At 34.4% G+C, this 19,588-nt stretch overlaps 1 pseudogene; it reads right to left on the reverse strand.

The window, feature by feature from the left end:
- Positions 1 to 15,434: 15,434 nt before the first annotated feature.
- On the reverse strand, positions 15,435 to 16,492 carry LOC116140324 (annotated as a pseudogene).
- Positions 16,493 to 19,588: the final 3,096 nt, after the last annotated feature.

Below are 19,588 nucleotides of genomic sequence, written 5' to 3' on the forward strand. Positions count from 1 at the left end.
CATATTTGGAAGTCGCCTAACCGAGGGAGCCCAAGTTACCCTCATGTGCTCAAAATGATTGAGCACATGGAGAGGTTTAGACTTTGGGGGTTTGAGCTGGATGCAGATTACAAGTGGATTTAATCTGCAATCCTTGCCTTACTCTTATGCACCATTCAAAATGAACGTCATATAAACGCAATGGTTGAAACCTGCAGAGCTTTTGAACATGCTAAGGACTACAAAACAGGACTTGAAAAAGTCTAAGCCTATTTACTAATAACTGCACGTAAAGAAAAGGGTAAGGGTCAAGGGTAAGGTAAGGGAAAGGCCAAGGGCTAATCCCAAGCCCAAGCCCAAAGGACAGGATTGCTCTCAAGCCTGGGGGTGGCGTTGGGAAAGGTGGGAAGGTAGTATGCTTCTATTGTGGAAGCTTGGCCACGGAGGAGCACTGCAGGCTTCCTCGCAAACAAGAAGAAGTCAGATACTTCGACTTCAAGTATGTTTATGATGAGATTAATTCTCTTCTTCAACATCTTGGGTCATGACACAGGGTGTGGTATTCACAATTTATATTGATGGTAGGGACTAAGGCAGAGAGATTGCTCGCCAAGGGAGAAGTGGACCTACGAGTTGGAACATGGAGCACATGTTGCTGCATTAGCTATAGGGAATTATGTTTGTCTTTGCCTACGGGCTTATTATTAGAACTCAAAAGACTGTTATTTTGGTACCTGCGATTTCTAGAAAATGTATTCAGTAACCGCTTTGGATAATATAGGATATCGTTTTGAAATTTCTAATGGATTGGTGTCCTTTAGCTTGAATGGTATTCTATTTGGAATTGCAAGGTTATATAACGGATTATATGTTCTTGATTAAACAATAACGAATATTCTCAAAATGAAACTAATAAGAGCTAAACATAGCGATCAAAATCATACATACCTTTGGCATTTTGTAGATTGGATCATGTTAACAGACCCGACATTGTAAAACTTCAAAGGGATAGAGTTTTGGACCCTTTTGACTTCCAGCCATTTGAGGTATGCGAGTCATGCCTTTTAGGCAAGATGACCAGTCACATTTTACATGACAAAGTGAAAGGGTACTAAACTGGTAGGCATCTATCCCTAGTGATGTATGTGGTCCCTAACAGTTGAAGCCAGAGGTAGATATTCCTACTATCAATTTACTGATGATTTCAGTAGATTGGTTATGTCTACCTCATGAGACATAAATCTGAAGCCTTGATAAGTTCACAGAATTCAGGAATGAAGTATAGAATATGTTAGGCAAAAAGTATTAAGGCTCTTCGGTCGATCGAAGGAGGTGAATACTTGAGCTCAGGGTTTTTTGAAATACCTAAAGGTGTTAGGAACGATCCATTGAGGCAGCGGAAAACAAAAGCAAATAACAACACGGACTCATCCATAGAACACAAGATCAAGGCACAAATTTACAGTTATATATAAATAAAAATCTGCAGAAAATCTAAGTATAGGATCAAACCGTAGTAGTCCACACGAAGATAACCTCAAGGAACTAAAGAGGGATTGCGATCCTCTTTATCCTTAAGAACAAAGAAGAATGAAGAGTATTTGATTTAAAACCCAAAAACTCAAATCTGGCATGAGTAGTGTTTTTGGGGTGGAGGTTTTGTTTTTTTTCAATGAATGAAATGAATTGAAAAAAATTAACTTATTCACAAAGAAACCTTTTCTTTTATAGTGCAAGTTAATTGCCCTATTCCTTATGGAATAGGCTTGGGCTCCAACCCAAACACCTTGTTTCCAAACACTCCCAATTAGATATTTTAATATTAGTTCAACATTATCTCAATTAAAATCAATTAATATATATATTTATATATAAAATTAACAATAATAATAACTTATTTAAATATATGCCGAACACATATTTAAACGTAATATCACTATTTTATTTTCTAACAAATTAAATAAAGGCTACGACCTCAGCAAATTTAATTATACGGTGAAATATCAAAATACCCTTCGCTAAAAAGATGAAAACGCCCCTTCTATCTTGAGTCTAAATGATCTTCTATGTGTGTGACCCATAGGCTCCTCATTATACCAATAGTGTATAGTATCGCGGAATTAACACCAATTAATGTCTCACTATACACAGACCAAGATTGGGCCCCTAGCAACGGCCATGGCCACCCGATAGATTCGGATTCCGCAAGTAGCTACCTGTCAACGATATGATTACCGTACAGTACGATCAATTTCATCATCCGTATATCGACGAGGAACGAGGCATAGAAATCGTGTCAACCTACGGTTACTCTCGCTATTATGTATTCAGGTACTGGACCAATGACCTGTATTATAAACAGATAGAGCAACAACTCAATCCCACTGTGGCCATAGTTTTATGGCGTTGCCATTTACTGAATTGCGCCGTGAGATAACTCTCCGTACCAGGAGTGGATAAAATCCTCTTCTATCCACCATAGTTTGTGTAACTCATTGATGTAGCCAATCACCACTGTATTGACAGCTTGAATAGAATTGCGTTAGGCCAGTGTCAAACTATACCGATCGATGCACAAAGCGCTCTGTGATCTCAAGTCTAAGGGATCACATGCACCACAATCGTTTGAGGATTTGTTCCATAGACACTAGGGTGACCATCCATATGGAATCCTCTGGTGGGTCAGTCTAGTGAACTTGCCTATAGCAAGCACCAATTGTGCATTAGGTGTCAACAAACAACCTTGACAAGTGGATCAGTCACTGTTCACAGGGTTCGTTCAACACTATGATAGTCTTACCGATTATATGTGCCCTTACTTCAGAATAATACTGGGGCTACGGACATTTCTAGAATGGCCACCATATGTGATCATAGGGTTCTCACTATCAAGATTTGAAACATTTGATACCCTCGTCATGGTTCTACATTTCTAGGACATATATCAATACATATTACAATTAATAATGATTTACGCGATATAGAATAAAAATTATTGATTAATGAACATTCTTACAAATAGTCAATTCTACAATAATTGATTGGCTTCTAGGGCACTACTCTAACAGAAGGAATGTGGGATAGTATCACAACTCACCTTCCGTATACACCCCAGCACAATGGAGTGTCTAAAATGAGGAATATGACCTTACTTAACATGGTAGGCCGCATGATAGTTTTTGTTAGGATCTACCCATAATTCTAGGGTTAGCTTGGAGACTATGACTCACGTATTGAACCGGGGTTGTGCCATCAAAGTCTATAGATAAGACTCATATGAAAACTATGGAGTGGGCGGAAAAGCCCAATTGTCTTATCTAAGATTTGGAGTGGCGAAGCTTATGTCAAAAAAAGAATGACTTCAAACAAGCTGAGCCCAACATCTGAGAGAGTTTTTGTGGGGTATCCTAAGGAACCAAAGGGTACTATTACCACCCAGAACAGGCAAAATTTTTGTCGCTCGTATGGTGTCTTCTTAGAAAAAGAATTTGTTCTTCAGAAGAACTAGTGGGAGAAAAGTAGAAACCTCAATGAAGTTCTAGAACACAAGGTTACATAGCGCAGAACGGAGGAAGATTTTGTCAAGAAGTGGTTGAACATCTTGAGGAAGCCACTCACAATCTGTGGATCAAAATGAACACTAAGTAGCACAGGAGCTACGTAGGCTGAGAAAGTACGCCATGAGCCACGAGAGACAGTTATCTATGATTCAACATGGAGACGTATAGTCTACCAAGACGATGAACCAGAACCTACGAAAAGCCTATATCGGATCCAACTTCCATTTAAATGGCTTGAAGCCATGAAATCTAAGATGGACTCCAGTACTGAAACCAAGTATGGTCTCTAGTGGAATACTGAAGGGGTGAAACCCACAGGGGTGAATGGGGTCTTCAAAAAAAAGACTAACCTGGATGGCAAGGTGCACACTTATAAGGCACAGACTGTTGCCAAAGGTTTCAAACAAATTCATGTATGGACTATGAAGAACCTTTTCGCCGATTGCCATGATTAAATCCATCCGGATTATGCTTGCGATTGTAGCATATCATGATTATGAGATTTTGCAAATGAATGTCCAAACGACTTTCCTGAATGATAACCTTGAAAAGGAGTGTTATGATCAACCCGATGATTTCGTTCTTGTGGGCAAGCTGAGAAGGTATGCAGTTGCAGAGATCTATTTAGGACTCAAGCAAGCTTCAAGGAGCTGGAACATCGTTTTGATGAAGCCGTAAAAGAATTCAGTTTATCAAGAACGGAGAGAGCCCTGTTTTACAGAAAATGAGTGGGAGCACGATGGCATTCCCTGGTGGTATGTCGACGACATACTTCTGATCGAAATGATATACCAAACTTGCAGTCGGTAAGACTTGGTATCCAAGTGCTTCTCCATGAAAGACTTAGGAGAAAACCCTAAATTCGGAATAAAGATCTACGAGATAGATCGTAGGTTGCTGGCTTAAGTCAAAGTACATACCATTGAAAGGTTACATAAGAGATTCAGTAGGAAGAATCCAAGAAGGATTTCATCCGAGTCACATGGTATGTCTCTCTAAGGATATGTGTCCTAAAACACACGTAAGAGAGATAGAATGAAGATGATCCCATATGCGTCAACAATTGGATCCATCATGTATGTCATGTTATGTTAGGATTGATGTTCATATGATGAGCACTTGTAGTAGATATCAACGGATCAGGTAAGCGTCAATGGATAGCTATCAAGGAACTCCTAAAGTAACTGAAGAGAAACTAAGGACATGTCTTGGTTTAGGAGGGGAAGATGGCTCACTGTAAAAAGTACAGTGATGCTAGTTTCCAAAAGATAAAGATGATTATCAATCGCAATCAGAGTTTATATTTGTCTCAATGGGGGTCCAGTGAGCTGGAAGAGCTCCAAGCAAAACACTGTAGCGGACTCTACAATAGAGGCTGAGTATATTGTATGATTCGATGTGGCCAATGAGGCAGTCTGGATTAAGAAGGGCGTCACGAACTTGGTGTGGTTTCTACGATTATGATCCATTAGATGTTATTGCGACAACAATAGAGCAATATAGCTCAAGCAAAGGAACTACGGTCTCACCAGAAGTCCGACACATACTCAGACAGTTTTCATCTATCAGAGAACAGGTTGAGAGGAAAGAGGTACAGATCAGTAAAGTGCATAATGATACAATCTCGCGATCCACTAACGAACGCCTATGTCGCAGCAGAAGCATGAAAAAACACTTAGGTCATTCGGTATTAAATACATGAATGATTGGTTATAGTGCAAGTGGGAGATTGTTAAAATAGGTGCCCTAAAGCCATCATTATTGTAAAATTGACTCTGTAATAAATGTTTATTTATCAATAAAAGGCATATTTTCTATATGGATGTAAATGATATATGTCCTGAGTGGTAGAAACGTTGAAGAAGGTATTCAAGTGTTTCAAATCTTGTAGTGAGAACCCTATGATCACATATGGTGGCCATTCTAGAAATGTCCGTAGCCTAGTATATTTTAACCAAGGACACAGTATAATACGGTAAGACTATAATAGTGTTGAACAGACCCTGCGCAAAGGCAGTACTGATCTCAACTTGTCCAGGTTGTTGTCGTACACTAGACAACGCATAGGGCTTGCTAGAAGCAATAAGTCACGGAACAAACCCACTAGAGGATCTCCATATGGATGGTAACCCCAGTGTCTATGGAAAAATCCTCTAAAGGATGTAGTGCATGTGATCCTTAGACTTGAGACACCAGAGCGCTTGTACACCAATTGGTGTAGTTTGGAACACTAGACCCAACGTAATTCTATTCAGAGCTATCAATACGATAGTGATTGGATACATTGAGAAATGTATTGAGACTATGGTGGATCGACAAAGGATTCATCACTCCGGGAACGGTAGAAGTTATTCACTAGGTAATTCAGAAATGACAATGACACTAAATATTGGCCACAGTGGGATTGAGTTGATGACTCAATCCAATTTATTATTCGACATTGGTCCATTAATGAATACAACATGTGAGTATATCTAAGGTTGACTATCTAACCACAATCTCGCTGAGATAACAATGATGAAAGGATTGGATTACACGGTAACCAACGTTGACAGGTTGCGGTTTCGCTGAATCTGAATATCAGGTGGCCATATGCCTGCTAGGGCCAATCTTGGTCTGTGTGTAGGGAGACGAAAATGGTTTAATTGCAATACTCACACTGCGATATGAGAGGAACCTACGGGTCACATACTTAGAAGATAATTTAGAATCAATTGTGAGGAGGGTATTTTCGTCTTTAAGGATGAAAGGGTATTTGGTATCTCAAGTGCAATTTAAATTTGCGAGGTTTGTTGTATGTAGTAATTTTAATATTAAAAATTAAATTAGTAGATTATATTTAAATATATCTATTTATATATTAAATGAATTATTATATTAAATTTTAATTATATTATTATATATGAATTGATTAAATAATAATTAATTAATTAAAAACCATAAAGGGGGGTTTGGTTGCAAGGGTGAACACTAAATAGTGAACAGTGTTCATGTCGAAATCAGAGTATTCGGAAGAGCCTCAAACTTCAGTATGAAATAAAATCCTTGTATGGATTGTTTTAATACATTTTATTTTACGTTTCAGTTTATGCATGAAAACATTATAATCTGTACTCAGATCTGGTTGTGTAATTGATCGATTCGTTTTAAATCTTATGTTTGTCACTGCGCGAATCCGGTCAGTACTAACACAAAACTACAACGAAGGTGTATGTTCTTAGAGCAAGAACTTTAGGACCAAGTAGGTGGTATTGGGTTGAATGAATAATGAGAGGCAGACCTCGTTATATAGTGTTGTAGGATCTTCGTGGTCTGTAGGATTTGAGTCCATAGTGGTAAAGGTTATTGAATAGGAAAGACTTGGTTCACTACCTTTGTGTAGCAAGAGTCCCAATTCATATAAGATTAAAATCTAAACGAATAGGATAAAAATAGAAATAGAAAGTAGACGTACTAGAATCTGGTAAGACTCTGGGCCCGTAGTAGTTAACAGGGCCAATGGGCGGATCTTGGTGGCTTGAGATAAGACCCCAACCCGGAGGCCACTTAATAGATGATTGGGCCCATGACACATATCTCACGGTAGGCTTAACCGAAATTGGGCACGTCCCTGGGCCAGGTAATAGGTGTCTCATGCTCTAGACTGGAAGGGCCTAAGGCGATATTTTTAGCCCATAAAATGTGGTTAGAACTTATATTGTCATTAAAAAAAAAAAGGAGGATAACAGGCTAAAATCGCTTTTTCTTCTTTTAATTTAAGCATTTAAAAGTAATTTGTGTTAACGAAAGTCAACCCAAAACCTAGCATGAGCCGGTGGTGAGGATCTGAATGAAGAAATGGAGATTTTTATTCTAGACCTCATCAATGTTAGTGAACAATGTTGAGAGATTCGCAAATGGGTTGCCATATAGATCAAAACTAAACTAGTTTATGTTAGTGTATGTGCCTTAAACCAATGATGAATGTAAGGTTTAGGCAAAAATTATATATAAATGTTGTATGATTTTATCATTAATAAAATGATGATTATTCTACACTTATTTTGTGTCATCTATATTTTAAGTTGCATATGTCCCTGAGCTTGTTCTAAAAGAATTATTTCAACAGAGTTGAGAATTGAGTATCAGTTATTTCGGTATGACCACTCTTAAGTATGATCCTGATCAGATGTGATGTAATAATCAGGGGTACTGTTATCACAATATCAGCATTATTATGTGCACCATGATTAGCGTGAGATGTTGAGGTTGGGTGATAGACTCATATCGAATATGATCAGTGGACGATTGTTCAACCTGGGCATAATCTTCAGTCAATGATCATCATTAGTGCATTGGTATTACTTTATCCTTAGACATGAGGTGATCAGTCTTGTGCATGGGTGCTCATGGTTTTCAGTACATTATCACTAGATTATTATATCTAGTTGATGTGCAAAATTAATACTCGCAAGCGCACTAATCACTATAGCTAGTGATAAGTTTACTAAACCAAACAAACTAAATTCAATGGTCGAAATTCTTAATTTACTTAAACTAAACAACTAATACTCGCAAGCGCCCGAATCACTAATGTGCAAAATTATACTCGCAATCACTAATCGCTTAATTGCAGTGGTCGAAATTCTTAATTTATTTCCTTTAATCAATGAGAGTGATAGTGGGGATTCAGCTAACTTCTCAATCATGTTATGGAATATTTGGCAAATAAAGCATTTAAACCCTAAATTCCAGATTGTTGGTTTTTCACTAAACCATAGAGAATTCCAATGATCATGTATTCTCCGTTTATAATTAATTAATTAAAGTCGTATAATCAAGTTTGTAACTAATAATCGTAATCTGCCCTAGGAAATAACACACCATCCAAACAAAACAATGATTCATGTATTCAATTTGAACTCTTGTTAATAGAGCTTAATTAAGGCAAGATGATCACTAGAACCTTAATCTCAATTTTAATTATAAAATTAATTTAGGGGTGTTTTTGGGAAGTACAAATTCAAAGTTAGAGGTGAACAAAGGTGAGAATTATTTTTCTCCACGATCCATGCCGCGGCGGATGTTATGGCTCCACGGCATCGAATCTTTTCACAACCTTAAAATTCTCACGAAAATTAACATATAGCTACGAAAATAGCTGCATAAAGAAAAATTGTACCAAATACATTTACAATTACAAAAGACAATTTTTATGGCTAATTGAAATTTTTTAGGGATAAGACTTCCTCCTCGAAGCAATTTCAATCTTGCTTGAACTTATTAAAATCATGGCAATAACTAGTCATTTAGCTACAATATATCAGCTATGTGGTAAAAACATTGTAGCTAATTAATGTATTAGCTATTTGTTTACATGGCAATATATCTTTAGTACAAGTTTAACTATATAGCTATTATTGTGATTAGCTCTAAAATATTGAAATTTGTAGCTAATAAAGGTATTTAGCATACAAATTTTATTTTCATGGTAATAACAATATTAGTATCATTATTAGCTAATCGTTAAATATATAGATAGATATGTATGTATTAGCTATAAATATTGAATTTGTAGCAAATAAAGAATGTGAAACTAATTTGCTACAATCCTTATAGTAGGCAACTATAGATATTCTAATTTATCATGTGAGTAATTATATTTTTATACTTATGAATTAAATAATTATAGTCAAAACATAGTGTTAATCACACCACTAAGGTCAACAAATAAATTGAAACTTTCAACCAATAGCTAATTAAAAGAACTCTTCAACGAAATAATTTGGAGTTAATAATTATAGTTTTAAATATCATACTTAGTCGGCTGTTAAATTAATTCTAATCACTTTTAATATGTTTAAAAGTGTACAACTAACTTTCTAGTTTATAATCATGCTTCATTCATATTCGGTTAATTTATCTAACCCTAAAAGATGGATGAGAAAACTATAAATACCCCTGAAATATTATTACAACGTTGTTTTACCCTAATATAGAAAGAATAGTGATCATTCTTATATATGATCAATGAAATTATATGTCAATTTGAAATTCGTGTTGTTAATCATGTCATCAATATATAAAAAAAATATATGGCAAACCAAAGGAGATGCAAATGGTCCAACCCACAATCGAGGTTCAATTCCCTGTGGGCGTAAAAGTAGTACCTTTCTCATGATTTACGGGGGTCACGATGGTGGGTTATTGTGGGAACCTCACCCTAAAGAATAGCGATGTATGTATAAGTTGTTAGGAACCTCAGTATAATAAATAAATAAATAATAACAATAATAATATGCTATAAGAAGATAGGATTATCCTCTTCATGTATGTTGATCATTGAAAATAAATGAAATTGTAGACAATGAGATACAGGGTGCGTTGGGAATATATAATATAAATAGATACAACTTGAAGCAAAATCTCATACTATATTAAATCATGTCTCTTGTTAACGAACTAAAATTTATACCTTACAACTAAGAATACTAGCTTATTGCCAGGCACATATTCTTAATTTTCCCAATTTCTTAGTTAGAGAAATGAAGAGACATGACCCATTGAAGAAGCTATGAAATATACCCAAAATAATCAAACATTAACTAAGTGTTTGATTATAAATTTACTTGGATTAGTATGAATGGTCAATGGATAGGCATACCCAAATGAGCTTATTGAAATGATTAAAAAAATTTGATTATAATTTTATCACATGGTACATAATAAGTTTCTAGGGAGTGGTCATGTGTCCCCTAGATTCCTACCAACTTTCTATAAAAAAAACCCTTAATTCATGAAACTAGTTCAACAAATAAATGCTTTATTTGTAGTAAATTTTATGCATTTAGCTAGCACTAACTAATTTATTATGCCAATTAATAGGAATAAATTCAAAATTTTAGTATATCACATTTTCTATAATTAATAAAACCATCTTGTGTAATTCATATTAAATTACTTTAATCAATATTGAAATAAGGCTTAGTATCTCAATTATTTGTTATTTAGCTAGATTCATATAATATAGTCAAAACTATAAATAAATTTAGTTTTTTTTTTTCATTTGACATGATATGAAATGAAAAGTATTTTACCTTTTAAATTAAATATTTTTAAAATCTATAAAGGTGTGATTAGGAATTTGTTACAACTGTTTTTGCAAAAATAGAAAAATAAATTATATTCTCTTAATTTCTTGCTTGAAGCCTTTCCCTCATCCCTAAACCTTTGCACTTTCTCTCCTCTTCTCAAAACTCTCACCCTTAAACCCTAAATTAGCCAAGCCCAAGCATGCCAACTTTTACTCTTTCTTAGCAAGAAAAACTACACCTCTCCTTCTTCTCCCTCTCACAACCCATGTAAAATTCAAGGAAGTCTCTTATAGCCCCAGCATTCACACACACACCCTTGTCTCTTACCTCACAAAGGCCTCACCTTCGCCTCAAAATCCAATTTTTGTCACCCACAACTCTTCAAATCCTAAGATTTATCTACACTAAACCTAAACCCCCATGGCTTCGCTAAATTCCTGCTTTTTTTCTGTTCAAAACGAAACTTGCAACCAAGGCCTTAATTCTTCATATAGGTGAAATTCACGTGATGTAGGACCCATGTTGCCGGCAAAACGACCGCGCTTCTTCGAAGGATCCAAGCGGAGAACGAGAAGGGCAGGATTTTATGAACTGGGTGGGGTTGCTTTTAATTTAGGTTTGTTTTTGTTTTATCATCGTATGATTTTATGTGGTATGGGGTTTGGCTTGAATTTAGTTTAATACATCTATGTTTGGGTGTGAAAAAGGGAGTTGCGGAATGTTTGAAATTTATGTTCGGTTTTGTTATTGTCTTTATGAGGTCGATAGTACAATGGAAAAGGGAACAGTTTTTCACATGAAAGGTCAAATTTGTAATTTTGAATTTAATTTGATGGAATAGAAGTAAAACTGTTTTGTGTCCATGGGTGGTGGGATTATCACGAGTGAGGTATTCCCGCGTTCAGGTTGGCCCGTGTAAAAATTTCTGCCATTTGGATAAAACATTAATAAGCCTTTTTTTATTCTAGATTTTTATGGGAAAAATAAGTGTTGTATTTTTAATTATCTTTAATGAATTCCCTGCAGTTCATGTTACACAGATTAGCGCAGTTTGGTTCAGGGGGCCTATGTAAATCTGAATGTCGTGAAGCAGGTACTGTTGTTATTTGTGATCTTGATCAATCCTTGGATACGATTGAAATACATTCAAAAAGAAAATAAGCACTAGAACTTTTCTAATTTGTAATATGTTTGGCAGATTTAAGGCCTTTGCTTGTGGAAATATAGTGACAATCTTAAAGGATTAGATGTTTTTCTGGGCCAATATGAATCATTCTTTCTTTGGTAGGTTTAATTTTTATATCATTGTTGATGCATTGTTAATTTTTTTTTCCTCCTTAGTTTATGTATTTCATCTGTAAATCAAATATTGCAGTGTTGGGGAGGGTTTGGACCAATGCCGGTCTCAAAGTGTAATTCAAGGAACAATCTGTGTCAGCAAATATGTAGGTCAAGTTATATATAATCATTATGTTGAGGTAGCAAGTAAAGGATTTGAGATGCTTGGTAAGGACCAATTGATGTAATAATGGTCAAGGTCCCGTATCTCACAGCCAAGTACCAGATACAGAGAGTGAAGGCATTCAAGAATGTGGAGCTGGCAAAATTGATGATCGTGTGGAACAGACATTGCTTGGCAGTCCTTTCATTTGATAATATAAGGGCTCAGACAATGAAAGTGGTGAGCAGAGAAGTGAGCATGAGTATCTGATGATTGTTTGCCTTCCTATTGATGCCTTTTAGGTTGACCGGGTGGGTAGTGATCATGTGCATTAATTGTATGGATTTCTTTTCTCATTGTGTGGCTTGCACTTGTACAGGGTTAAATTGTGGTTTTTCCTTGCTTAGCTGGTATACTTCTGTTTCATGGACAATCAGAACATTAATGTTAGATTTTGAGTTGAGTAGCATACTGCCTTTTGCCTATAGGATAAATTGTAAGCTATTTTGAAAACTGTACAGGGTTAAATGTTGGCTTTTTCATTGCTTAGCTTGGTACACTTCTGTTATCATGGACTAATCAGAAATTAATGTTAGATTTTGTAGTGAGTAGCATACTGCCTTTTGCCTATGGATAAATTGTAAGCTATTTTGAAAACTGCATATATTACTATGAAAACCATTTTTCTTTTACATTAAACATAAGTGATACAATCTTACATTAGTCTATATGATTAAATTATTATTTTTTTCTTCAAATTGATATTAAGGTGTTGGAAATTCTTAATGGTTAGGAAAGGTTGCTATACATTTAAGCATTCATATTTGTAAAAAAATCAGTTGAAACATTAAATTATGAAAGATTTTATGAGTAAACAATTATTTGGTTGAAAAGACTTTATCAATGTTTTATTTTTTATATTAGAATTTTTCTTATGAATCATATTATCTATTCAATATAAAATATTGCTTAAATTTGTAATAATAACATTAATTGTTAATATAGCACAATATTGTTACAATTGATTTTAATCAAAGCAATAAATTAAATTCTTGTATAAAATTATGTGTTCCATTGCAAATATATTATAATATTTAGCACAAATCAAAAACTTCATAACAAGTAATTTCAATATTTAGCTATTAACACATTATTCTATAGCAATACTTTTCATATATAGATACGACTTCTATTTACCGTGCAAAAATTTATTTTAGCTACGAATTCAATATATATGTGGCAAATGATCTTTTTTTAGTTACGAATTTAGTGATCACAGGCCAAAATGTTAATTACTTGCCATGGATATTATTTTGTAGCAAAGATTTCAAGTTTTAGTTAAATTTATTTGTGCAGTAAAATGCAAACATAGTTATGTTGACTATTCTCCATAGATATAAAGGTTTTGCTTAAGCTTCTTATTGTTATAGCAAAACATTAAGTTTTTAGTTATAATTAATTCATCCATGCACAAAAATATTAAACTGTTAGCTACATAAGCAAAAAGTTGCATAGTAACTTTTAGTTGTGTACACTTCTAACTACGATAAGCTACAAACATTGCATTTGTAGCTAAGCTATTTAGCTACGCAAATCATAATTTTAGCTACAATGAACGTCATGGTTAGAAATAACATAATGGTATAGTAACTCCTTCATGCCGCAAGTCGAATTCTTTCTTTCCGCGGCGTCAATTTTCTGTTCAGATAGCTTTTTCGCGTCATGGGGAGAAAACTCTACGCGCCCCATCCAATTGCTTCGCATTCTTCTTCCTCTTGTAAACTCCGATTCTTGACCAATTGCATGATTCTTCAAATGCATTCACAAAGCTCATGTAATTCAAAACAGTAAAAATCACCTCAAGTAACATATTTTAAGGTTAAACACATAAATAACAACAAAAAACATAACAAAAATACTAGGGCAAATATTGGTTTATCACTAGTGTAATAACTTGTTGGTCATAAGAATCAATAGTATGGAGTCAGTGCTATCAATAAGGAATCTGAAGGTCGGTTATTAGAGATTGAGTGTTCCAAAGGATAACGAATGTGGGGAAGTCTTTGGCCAAAGCATTTGTGTTTTATAAATAGTTTATAGAAACCTATTCCGTGTTCAAGATTATCGAATTATATGATCAAGTTAGATATTTGACTATAACATGATCCTCACTTAATCAAAACACAACATCGGAGGGAATGGGAATGACTGAACGCTTAATTTATAGGTTCATATGATCCCACTTCATTCATTGATTAAGGGCTCATAATATACTGCTAGGTGTCACTCATGGTTCTAAGGAAGATGGATATCAAGAGTTAATATTTACTTTACCGCCAATCATAAAATGAACCTAAAAAGGTCACACACATTATAGATTTCTAAGTTTGATGAGAATCAGGATTTTCTCATTAAAGAGTTGATGATGATATTAAAGTTTCCAAAAGTCCTAATTGACTAATTAGTAAATTGGCTAAAAGGGCATTTTTGTATTGGATAAATTAATTGTTGATTAATTATTGATTAATAATAAAAATAAGTGCAAATAAGGAGACTTTATAAATGGTTTATATAATAAACTTTGATCTAAATTCGCTAGCACCCAAATGGGTCTAAGTTTAGTTATGTTAATCCAACATAAAATAACTTAAACCAGAATAAGATATTCTAGGGATAGCCTACAAACCCAATATTGATGGCTAGTTAAAGGAGGCTTAGGGTTCATTATACCAAGAGTAAAAAAAAGAAAACAAAAAAATTACGAAAGGAGAGAAACCCTAGCCACCAATTCACACCAAGAAGATTAGGAACCTATTTGCTATTCTTCTTTGGGTTTAATCTCCATATTCTCTGTCATCCCAAAGGAGAAGTTGTTCTCATTCCATTGTAGTGGAATAATCTCCACAACGTGAGATCCTGTGTATCATCTAGAGGTACCACACTTGGGATACTTGAAGAGTATTCCATGTGGGTGGGGGTTAGTGTGTGTGGTGTGCGTGTGCGGGTGCGGGTGCGGGTGCGGGGTGCGGTGCGGGTGCGGGGTGTGGTTGCAGTTGTGTGGGTATGGTGTTGCGTGTTTATTGCATTAAACACATCACCACAACATAATGGCATATGGGGAGGAAGTTTTAAAATGGACAACCGGTTGCTAAAACATTCCTAAACCAACACCTATGTATAGCACAATGCATAAGAGAATATGGCACCGTGCGTGGCGTCGGGGTAAAGGTTTGCCACAAAGCTGCTAACAAAGAGCTAAACTTGAAATATAATCACACAATATTAAAAGAAAGAACAAGGAAACAAAAACCACTCACTCTCAAGGAAAATTACACAACTCTTAACATTGATAATAAATTAATAATAACCTAGATCTCTTATTCAACCACCAAACTTCTTTTTGAGCTCCAAAACAACTTCATAAACCTTGTGTGGTCATAGAGACTTGGAAACACTGGTTTTTTGCATGCATCTCTTAGCCCAAGAGACAAGCTTTGGAAACTAGCTTCAAAGCTGAAGTTTCCCAGCATCTCAAATGTATGAAAAAAGCGTAGTAGGGAATGAGGGCCACATCTACAAAGCCGAAGGTGTCGCCCCCATAATAAGGCTTTCTCCAAGCTCTCCCTTCCAGCACTTTGAAGATCTCTATGAGTCCTTCTTTGATGCTTCCTCACTTCATGATCCGATGATGCCCACAACATCCTTCCTATAGGATAGATGCATTCATAATACCAATTGTCAGAATATTTAAAGAAGAGTATATATATAATAATTTGGAATATTTTGTCATAGCCTTTTCTTTTGTCTATTCTTCTGCTATAAACCTCCCTTGTATACTACCGGAGGGCTAAGGAGAAATATCCGTATCCTCCGACGCCATTGCCTGCGTTGGAGGAAAACTGTTACCCGATGCAGGTATCAATCTCATACGCCGTTGCCTGTATGGCTCCGCCTATGGGGAAATACCAATATTCATCTGGCAAATTTTGTCGCGCTAGGTCCAGAATCTGGTTTGGGGCAGTGTATTTAATAGTGCGCCGTTGTCAGGTCACAGCGTCGGGCTTGGCATCGGTGCATATAGGTTTTTGGTGGTTCTTATAAATAATTATGAGAATAAAGGAATGTTACTTACTTCTTGTCGATGTAATCACCCCAAAATCTAGCATGACTCGGAGGTAAGGATGAGAAGGCAGCAATGGAGATTTATGATTCCAAACCTCGTCGAAGTACTCAACTATGATGAGAGATTCACAAATGGGTTTGCCCTTATGAATCAAAACTGGGATTTGCTTATTCAAGGGTTCATTTTAAGAAGCAAAGGACTCTTGTTGCTCAAATCTTCTACTCTGATTCAAAATCAACTTCTTTCTCTGAAAGCTATCCTCACTCTCGTTGCAAAAGGACTATGCAACAATGCAGTAAAACTACTTCATTCCCATTGTACACAAATCTAAACACGATACTTATAGAACTTAATGAATTAACAAGGCAAAAGCCAGTATTATAGCGAAGTTAATTCATTATTCATTAAATAATTTATCTTGATTTTCTGGGTTGGTTATAGTTCGTCATTGCTTGCATCAAAAAGTGCTAGTTTCTATCGAGTTCCAACTTCCAAATTCAACAAGCATTTTTTTTCAAGTAATATATAATCCATTTTTGACCATTGATTTTTCTCCTGAAGATTAAAAATAAGATTCTATGAGGATTATACGTCTTAATTGCAAAACAACAGGAAAAAAAGTCACATAAACTCTGTTAATTGTGGTATTATCTGCTTAATAAGGTTAATTGTGTCAATTATTTCAAATTCATAGCGAGTGTAAGGTTTTTGCTTGATGAAGTTGCTGGAAACAAGAGCTGATTAATAGATTCAACTCAACTCAAACATTCAACTCAAATAATATTCTATGAAAATATATATGTATTAATATGTGTACATGTTATAGATTTCTTTGGTAAACAAATTATAGTTATAAATATTTTATAAGTATTATAATAATTATGAGAAATACAAAGCTGATTTCATATTACTACATATATAGTTAAAAAAATCAATTATTAAATATATAGTTAAACTAGCTATAGCGACAAATTTATTTATTGGACCCTTTTTAGAAGGCAATTAATAAATATCCAACGTTCAAATGGATTTGTAAGCGAGTTTTTCATAAGATTTTTGGACACTTTATCCGTGTCTTTACACTTAATCACATGAAATTGTGTCGAGTTATTATCATCTTCTCGAGTTGTTCATCATTTTCTGAAAATTTTAACATTTTAAATCTTTTTTTTTTTTTTTTTTTACTAAACACAATCATATGAGTTATTATAAATGATATCTACTTAATTAATTACAAACATGATAAAAATTTAATTTTGATTTTGTAAATTAGAAAAGGGTAAGAGAAAAATAATAAGCTTATTTTTGCTTGAAGAATGGGTATGAAGATGTAAATTTAAGGTAACTAGTTTATTTTATGTCCAAGATGGATTATGATTATATAAACTTTAGGTGTGGTATGGGGTAAGTGACAAAAAGAAGAGCAAAAAATACAAACTTAGTAAACTTACTTTGTAAGTATTCAATAGACTTCGATGATTAATCGAAGTACGTGCAAATGTTCGAATATCCTAATCATAAAAAAAAAATAAAAAAAAAGTGAAGTGAAGGAGGTTTTATAATAGGGTAAATTGTGGAAAAAACTTGATACGAAATTTGCCCACAAATTCAATTTGAAACATGTTTTTTAATTTACTCTAAAAATGGTCTTTTCAAGTACTATTTCATACTTGTAAATTGTAATAATACATAGTATATATGTTCCTACCATAGCAAACTGTAAACTCATATTGTAACTCATTTACATAAACACCCATACTTCAATTCCAAAAACTTAAATGAAGTTTATGTATTAGGAAACCTGCATGTGATTGGTAAATGTTATCGATAAAAAAAAAAAAATTATCAATTTAGTACAACTTTTATGAAATGCTAAAAAAAAGATAAAAGTTTCAATTTATTCAATTTAGGGACATTAAATTGTAACTTTGTTCAATTTAGGGCAAAATGGACACAAGTTTCAATTTGTTCATATAACGGACACCAAATAAGTCGTTCAATTTAGAACATTTGTTGTTAATTTTAATAGGAAACAACATAAAGACTTATATAACCTAGTTATTTATTTGGTTTTAGTCTTTCAATTTTAAATTTAAAAACTAAAAAAAATTAAACATTTAGAAAAATTGTTTGATTTCACAGTTTAATTATTAAAATATAATAAACTAAGAAAACAAAAATATTTAAATGAAAAAAGAGAAAACCATGTCAACGTTTTATTGGATAAATTTATGTAGTAGACTTATTTTCTTTAACTTATACAATTATTGATTTGCCATTGTTTTCCTATTAAAAATAATTGCAATTAATAGTAAGTGTCTCTAAATCAAGCAAAGTTACTATTTAGTGTCTCTAAATTGATCACACTGAAACTTGTGTCTGTTTTTTTTTGCATTTCATGAAATTTGCACTTAAATTAATATAATATCAATTGCTCCGGAGATGATGAACTTTATATTTGTATTGATATTCTAGTTATATTTAATTCCATTTTAATTTATACTATCTGAAAATTACATTTTTTTCATATTTCTCTTCATATTCATTACTAAAATTCCAATAATTTAATAATATTAGGTAATATCGAATATTGGCCAGGGCGGCTCAAGGGGTAGGCCCCAAAAAACAGAGTCAAATTTTTTATAAATTTTTTTTGAATATATTACAAAAATGAAAACGGTGTATAATTTTTTATCTAGGCCAAGGGGGCCCTACACAAAAAAAAAGCCAAAAAGACCAAATTTATTATTAACTTTTTACATATATTCCCACCCAAAGTTAGACGAAATTGCAAGGTTGTATTTCTAGTTTCATATATTCTAATTTACACCCCTAAATTAACACATTGGATTTCTTTTAAAAATGAAAGGCTAAAATAGTCATTTACATGTCTCAAATTACCCACCCCCAATTCCATCCCAAAATTCAACATTCACATAAATCATTTTCACCGCTCTTCTGTTGCCAGCCATTTTGAGCTGATTCCGGTCGATTTTCTCACCAAAATCATCACTTTATCATTTCCCAAATGTTTTCCTAACCTTGATAACCCTCAATTTAGCCGATTTTTTACGAATCTCGCAACCCAACTCCACAGCGTGCGACAACCATTTCTGGCCTTGTCGGCATGTACCCAGCGTTGTTGGCCTTCCCCGACACCACCATCTTCCTCCCCTCAACCCTCTCACCAAAACCCCTATCATACCTCATTTGTTTACTCCGTCAATCGCTAGGCACAGATACTTTTTAGGCCGCAACTTCTCAAGCCTTTTCCAGCCAATCCTAGCATTAGAAATTACCCATTTCACCACCCCTCGCTTCTCTAACATCTACTCTCCAAAACCCCCTACCAACCTGACCTTGTTAGCTTGTTGCCCACCTCTCCTAGTGATTTTGCATCTCAAAAGGCAAA

The sequence above is a fragment of the Pistacia vera genome, unplaced genomic scaffold (genome assembly GCF_008641045.1).
Source record: "Pistacia vera cultivar Batoury unplaced genomic scaffold, PisVer_v2 Contig37, whole genome shotgun sequence".
Taxonomy (NCBI): domain Eukaryota; kingdom Viridiplantae; phylum Streptophyta; class Magnoliopsida; order Sapindales; family Anacardiaceae; genus Pistacia; species Pistacia vera.